The 7,012-nt window shown below is 44.9% G+C and overlaps 1 long non-coding RNA gene across 1 annotated transcript; it reads left to right on the top strand.

Moving 5' to 3' along the window:
- The first annotated feature begins 329 nt into the window (after positions 1–329).
- Positions 330–6,093, top strand: LOC144578475 (uncharacterized). The gene is made up of 4 exons (XR_013524316.1): positions 330–483; positions 592–695; positions 1,247–1,360; positions 5,680–6,093. It is a non-coding gene; the product is annotated as an uncharacterized LOC144578475 (long non-coding RNA).
- Positions 6,094–7,012: the final 919 nt, after the last annotated feature.

Here is a 7,012-nt window from a genome sequence, read left to right as displayed (position 1 = left end):
CCTAAGGAGTTTGTCTCTTCTTGGGATGCAGTGGGGAGCCAGAGAAGGTTTAGGATGAGTGGGAGATAAAGGAATGACTTGTTTAGGAATGTACTCTGGGACCTAATGCTGGCAAAAGGCAAACTGTGGAATGGGAAGGCAGGAAGTGGGTAAATACATTAAAGAATTATGCATGGCCCAAGAGAGAGAATCAGGACCAGAAGTGAGACAGTTTAAGTGAGGATAAAGAAGAGACAGGTGGAAAAGGGCCTTAGAAAACAATTAGCATCAGATATCTGAATGTCTTACCTGGTTCAACTTTTCATGGTTTGCCCCAGGAAGAAAAGGCAGCACATGGGATCTAGGCTCTAGGTGCTCAATACCCGTGTGAATCAAGAATGCTTTCTGCAGGAAGTAATAGATTACCAGACTAACCACAAAGCAGAGTCCTCAGGTTCTTTATCATCTGATTTACAAAGAAGTCTGGAGGTGGGTGGTTTTCAGGTAGGTCCAGTAGCCCAATGATATCTTTGAAGACTTAGGATCTTTTTCTGTCTTTTGCCTCTATTCATCCTTAACTGCTTCATTTGCATCCTCATGCTGTTACCTCAGGTCTTCAAAATGGCTGCTGAAACTCCAGATACTTACTCATCTACATCCGAGGCAAGAAGGAAGGGGAAAGGGAAACACCAACAGCTCTCCTTCGATGCAGGAAGGTAGAGGCCTTCTCAGTTGCTCTTGTTATGTGTCACTGGCCAGAATTGGGTGACATACCCCCCAACTACAAGGGAGGCTGGGAAAGGAACCCTTTTATGCTTCTAAAATGGGAGGTTCATCATGGCCATCACGTAGGTCATCTGACCCACATGACTAACAGGTCCAGGGACAGCATCTTCTCCAGGCCTTGTTCCATATTCAAAGGGGAAATGAGAGGGAACAAACACGTGCTGGGTTCTGAAAAGCAGCAAATTGTAACTCAGGAACATGGGCCTGAGTGACTACTGCTTCCACCCAGGCCTGCCAGTGTTGTGATTAACATTTCATGAGCCATCAGCTGTATCTTAGCAGATAGCTGCTAGAAAGTTGAAGTTAATTTCTTTTAAAAAAAATGTCATAAGGTAATCATAAAGTCTGGAGACTCGATGCCATGAAAATGGATGAAAAATAACATAAAGATACTTGATGCTAAAGCATAACTGTGCTCACTGCTCAGTTTTTCCCCCCTTTTTATGTTATTATGCTATGATTCCTGCTTTTATGCTTCCAGATAATGATAAGAGAGAGGGTCAGTGATCTGCTCTGTTGCCAAACTCCCAAATGCAGAACACTGGTCATTTTAAGGCAATGTTGCAAGTGTGGGATTCCTGCTCTGCCCCAACATGTGAGTACCTGCACAGATACTGACATTTGTTACAGCACGTTTGGTCAACCTTCCCTGAGGGCCAGGCATTAGTGTGTGCCTGCTGTATACTCTTTGTAGCTCAGAGTTCAGAACCTGGAGTTTTCTGATAAGTTGCCAAAGTCAACCTCCATTGTTCTGAGACAGTCACATTGAATCTCATCGGGCCCAGGATTCTGTGGAGAAGGCCATAGGAGGGCATGGCTGTTCCTTAAGAGATAGCCCTTAGGTGATACATGACCTCCTCCTCTTGGAAACCATGGGTAGCTCAATCAGTCCTAAAGTTGGCCTGATGCTTCTGGAAAGCTGTTTAGCATAACTCCGCATTTCCTGCTCCAGCGCCTTCTACCTTGCCCTCCTCCTGGAGGAAAAGATCTTTTCCTTCAGGTCTCAGCTTAAATGCCACATCCTCAGAGAAGCCCTCTCTGACTGCCTCGTATACAGTGCTCTGACTTCTAATTCTTTAGTTTATCCCCTTACTTTCTCTCTTCATGACACTAATCATGATTTGCCACAACACACTGGTCTGTCCTTCTCTATGAGATGTGAGCTTCATGGGGGTAGAGGCCATGTCTGCTTTCTTCACCCATGTGTATCCGCAGGGTCCAGCGCACTTCCCTGCAGTGAGCCAGGCTGCACCCAAGAGGGCTATGACTGCAAGGTTACTGCCTCCATCCATGGACTGGGCATAGGCTTTTGCCAGGGGGATTTCTATTATGTTTCTAGTATTGTCTTTGAAAGTACCCATAAAGGAATGACTTGTTCAGGAAGGTACTAGATTTACCTTCTTGCTTTTCTCATTTAGAGACTCCCTTAATCACACAACTATAAGGCTGGAAATTATGAAACTTCAAATAGCAAAAACAAACAAGTTAAGTGACTTGCTTCAGAATGCAGGTACCATTACTGATTTTAACAAATCGAAAGGTTCCCAGACCTGGCTGTGCATTGGAATTATTGTTACAGCTTTTTAAAAATAGAGGTTCCTAGTCCCTACCCAAGACCTGCTAGATAATAAACTCGATGTGAAACTGTATATTTTTAAAATGTAATGTTTGGGAATCAATTAAAAAATGTTGATGTAGTGAAAATGTTAAAAAATAACAAGCTTGGCTGGGCACAGTGGCTCATGCCTGTAATCCCAGCACTTTGCGAGGACAAGTTGGATGGATCACTTGAGGTCAGGAGTTCAAGACCAGCCTGGCTGACATGGTGAAACCTCATCTCTGCTAAAAATACAAAAATTAACCTGACATGGTGGTGTCCACCTGTAATCCCAGCTACTGAGGAGGCTGAGGCAGGAGGATCACTTGAACCTGGGAGGCGGAGGTTGCAGTGAGCCAAGATCACACCACTGAACTCCAGCCTGTGATAGACTGAGACCCTGTCACAAAACCAAACCAAACCAAACCAAACCAAACCAAACCAAACCAAACCAAACCAAACCAAACCAAACCAAACCAAACAATCAAGCTTGTTAGGAGACACATCCCTGTGTTATTGAACCAGAATTCCAGTAGCAAATTGGCCTAGGTCAGGGGACGGGTGTTTCTCAGCTGCCTCCAATGTGTAAGGTGCAATCTTCTTTGGAGCATTTTCTCAGTCCAGCTTTAAGCAAGGGATGAGAACTCCGGGGTGAAGTGAGCCCTGCAGGTACCTGAGGGCTCCATGCTGTCTCCAGGACCCGGGGGCAGTCTGGTGGGCCTGGGATGGTGCACACAGTGGGTGCTCAGGGTCCTGCTGCCCTTGTTATGCAAAGGGGGTCATGTTTCTTCCTGAGATTCCTACTCTGAGCCATGCTCACACATCTTCCACACCAGCAACAGCCCTGCAGGGTTGATACTGGTATCCCAGTTTTACAGATCCACAGACTGAAACTCAGAGAAGTCATTTAGCCAAAGTCAGGGCAGTGGCACTGGGATCTGAATCCAGACTGTCTGGTCCCTTTCTGTTACATTGTCCTGCATCACACAGTGGGCATATTAACACTAATGACAAACTATAATAGTAATAATAAGTATTAAAACACACCTGATAGCAGTAGCTTAAGCACACCCTTAGAAAGACCATGTGACAGACGCACGTGAATATGTGTTCTGAGTTAGGAAGTCCGGGAGTGGCCACCCCAGAGATTTATTCCTTAACTATTAGGAGCATCTGAGCCCCTGATCAGACATCTTGTTTAAAGTTTACTACATGCTAGGTAGTTAAGTATTTTATTTACAGATAGATATAGTTAGATAGATAGAAACTCAAGGTAAGATAGATAGAAAGTCTATGAGGTGGGAACTATGGATATCCCATGTATCTGTTAGCTTTGGCTGCATAACAAACCTCCCCAAAACATAGTAGCTTATGTTGTGTCAAACCCCTACCCATTCCAGTAAGGAAGACACCATGTTCAAGAGACTGAAGAAGAGACCCAGAGCCAGCAAATGAGACATGGGGTTTTATTAGGAGCTTACATACAGGGGAGAGAGTCCAGTGGTGGTGGGCTGGGCAGGAGACCTGCCTTTTATACAGAAACGGCCTAGGCGGTGGGCTGGGCAGGAGACCTGCCTTTTATACAGAAACAGCCTAGTGGTGCTGGGCAACATAACCACACAGCCCTGTGGTAGTGAGATAGGCAAGATAACCATAACCACTTGCTAGCAGCCTGCAGTTTCTATAACATTTTGACTTAACACCCTCCTGTTAACCACCACTTGGCAACCTTCATTTAACCCCAAACTCAGGGCCTCAAGTCCTCTGTACAGCCTGTATTTAATGAGACTGGCCAGGGGCTCAGATGCTTCTCATAGATAAGGAATAAAATCCCTGGGATGGCCACGCCTGGACTCCCTAACTGGGAACACACACTCAGGTGTGTCTGCCATAGGGCAATTCAAAGGGCATGCTTACACTACTGCTATCAGGTGTGTTTACCATTCAGCTTAAATCAATAAAAAAAAGCTTTTACTCACAGTTCTGTAGGTCAGCTGTGCAGGCCTTCTGATCCTCTGGCTGGCTCAGCTGATTTCCGTCTGCTGGTGAGCTGGCTGGGGCTGGTTAACCTCACAAGTCAACCTATAGTGTCTTTACAAGTCTAGCAGTTGACAGGCCATGAGGGTCCCTCAGCTGGAACCACTCGTCTCTTCCCCGCATAGCCTCTCATCCTTGTAGGCCAACCTGGACTGTTCACATGGTGGCAGAATTCCAACAGAGGGAGTGGAAGCTTCTAAATCTCTGACAGCTTAGGCTTGGGATTCATACAACAGTATCCCTGCTGTATTCTATTGGGCAAAATCAGCCACGAAGAAGCCCAGACTCAAGGGGTGGGAAAATAGGCTCCACCTCTCAAAGGAAAGAGCTACAAAATATTTTGTAGTCACTGGCAATCTACTTATACTGTACTTTGTAGGTTAGGAAACTACGTAACAGACAAATTGAGTAGCTTGCCCCAAAGCATACAGCTTGTAAGTCAGCAGCAAAGTTGAGAATTAAGCTCAGGCAGGCTTCTCCAAAGTCCATATTCCTTCCCCACTACTCTGTGCTGCTTCCTGAGAAGCGTATACTGTTTCCTAACATGGTGATGGGTTGTCCTGAACTGCGAACTCGCTCTCTCTGTCCCCATTGCTTCATGTTTGCCAGTATCCTTCGATGTCCAGACTGCTGGTCTCCCGGCACATGTTGTGCAAAGGCTGGCCTTGAGACAAAGCTAAACCCACAGTGGGTCTCCCGAGCAAACCCATGCCTTCTGTGGATGCTGACCAAGTGAGGTCTGAAATTCTATCATTAAATGGACTTCCCTCACCTCCATCCCACCCTCTGCCTCCTTCTTTCCCTCGCTTGCCTCATTCCCCTCCCTCTCTCCTAACATTTATTACCCATATCTTTCTTCTGCTGTTGCTACTGGTTATTTTCCACTCCAACGGGAGGATGAAGAATGCTCTGGCTGCTTGAATAAATGCCCTACTACATACACCAGTGCATGAGCAATTTATCAAGCCATTCCTGCTCAGGTGCCCATTATGATAATCAGCCAGTGTTAACACTCTGGGGTTGCAGCTAAAGCCTGAGTAGAAATTAGCCTGCTTGGACTAAGAAAAGAAAGATCGTGGTATGACTGTATTTATGTGGCATTTCTCGTGCTTATTGTCAAGGTGTTAGGGAGTGTGTCTTAATAAATCTGTTCATTAAGGGTGATTTGGTTTGGGGTTTATTTAACACTCAGTGAAGAACACTCAGCAACCCTTCCCTGTGGTCAGCGCACCTGCTCAGAGAGCAGTAGTTCATTGTGTTCTTTTTTGACTGCAAACCAGATTCACAGTGAACAAGCCAACTCCTGGATGCTTGCAGCTGATGGAACAGAACCTAAGAGGAGCAGACCTAGCCTCGCACTTCATAGTAATAAGGCTGATTTCTGCATTTGACTGTTGACTGTTACTCTGGGACATGCCAGGCACTGCCCACCTTACAGAATTCTGTTTGCTGCTGTGCCTGCTGGGACTTGGAGAAGATTGAGAGTTTCCTACTGGCTGGTAATGCCGCAAAATAAAACATCCTATTGTGGGTGGGGAGAGACTCTGACATAAACGTAGAGGCCAAGATCCTTAGAAGGACAGTGAGGGAACTCTGATTCAATCCCTTCATTCAACAGATGAGATGGCTGAGGCCCAGAGAGGGTATGGGGCTTATCCCAGGGCACATAGCCTGTGACACAGCAGGAACACACATCGGTGATTTTGTTTCAATTCTTAGTTTTCATTATTTTTCTGATTTTATAAATCATCTTATTGTTAAGCTAAGCAATATATAAAAGTATAAGAAAAAATGCAAATGGTTTGCAAGTGGTTTAAGCTCTACAAGAATATCACTGTGAGTTTATGCAGAATCAGTCTTATTTCAGACACTGTTAAGAATAAAGTAGCTGGGCTAGGTGTGGTGGCCCATGTCTGTAATCCCAGCACTATGGGAGGTCAAGTGGGAGGATTGCTTGAGCCCAGAAGTTTGAGACCAGCCTAGGTAACATTGCAAGACCTCACCTCTATTTAAAAAAAAAAGAATAAAGTAGCCAAGGAGAATAGAACAACTGGCAGATAACCGAATAGCAAATAGCCATTGATTGATGGATTTTCTTTCAAAACAATTTATTGAACACACACTCTCAGCTTTTACAATGACAGCAGGTCAGTGGATTCAGTTCCCAGTGAAGCTTATTTAAAGCAAAGATGTCAATTTATACCTCACATTTCCGTCATAAAGCATGGACTGCTGGATTCTGGGACTAGAGAAAGGAGAGGGAATAGCGGGACTCACTTAGGTCAAGTTTGCACCATGCAAGAATTCTTGTTGGGTGTTCATTTTTTTTTAAACATGTATCTTTACAGTAACTTTTAAGAGATAGATATTAGCGTATGCGTTTAATATCAAATAAATTTAGATGCCAAGTGATGAGTTTACCTTGCCTGCAAATGACAGCAATAAACTTCATAAGCTTGTTCAATAAGAAGCTGAGCTGGTCCGGTGAGGAGCATGGAGGGGATGCGTGAATGCCACCTTCTTCCACTCTGTATCCCTCAGATCAAGCTTAAAATCACAGGGAGGGGATACATGAGGGACTTGACTTTGTTCCCCTGGCCCACTTTATTTAAA

This window comes from Callithrix jacchus, chromosome 12, assembly GCF_049354715.1.
Source record: "Callithrix jacchus isolate 240 chromosome 12, calJac240_pri, whole genome shotgun sequence".
Classification (NCBI taxonomy): Eukaryota; Metazoa; Chordata; class Mammalia; order Primates; family Cebidae; genus Callithrix; species Callithrix jacchus.
The sequence above is the reverse complement of the archived record's forward strand: the minus strand, read 5'-3'. Positions and strand labels throughout refer to the sequence as shown.